The sequence below is a fragment of the Bactrocera latifrons genome, unplaced genomic scaffold (assembly GCF_001853355.1).
Source record: "Bactrocera latifrons isolate USDA-ARS-PBARC rearing strain unplaced genomic scaffold, ASM185335v1 scaffold_45, whole genome shotgun sequence".
Lineage (NCBI taxonomy): Eukaryota > Metazoa > Arthropoda > Insecta > Diptera > Tephritidae > Bactrocera > Bactrocera latifrons.
Genome location: NW_017537101.1, coordinates 1,437,249 through 1,437,714, shown reverse-complemented (window position 1 = coordinate 1,437,714; position 466 = coordinate 1,437,249).

The window sequence follows — 466 nt, the reverse complement described above, 5'->3', positions numbered from 1 at the left end:
GGTAAATTATGTGATAAATAAATATTTCTTTTCACAATATTTTGTTTCCTTTGTGAAAAATCTTTACCTCCATATAAGGGCCTCAAAAAAAAATTTTTATACGGGGCCCCGACAAGGCACGCTACGCCACTGCTCCAACCCTTAAGTAAATTGATACATATGTATCTATACAAAATGGGTCGAAGGCCTTAGGAGCCAGTTCCCTTTGTTTCCTAGTCTGTCTCTAAATATATTTACAGGTCATATTTAAATAAATAATAAAAATACGCAACAATTTTACTAACAAGTTTGTAGAAATCCAGTGGTTGGCGTTGGTGTTATACGTTGGATTGAGAACACAATTACTTTAAACCTGTTTCAACGACTGTCGGCTCTATGTATCCGGCTGAAGACGGTTATTTCGACACCATGCCTCGAAATTACTTTAAGAATGTTTTCTGCCGCTACAAAAACAGCTTTCAACTAT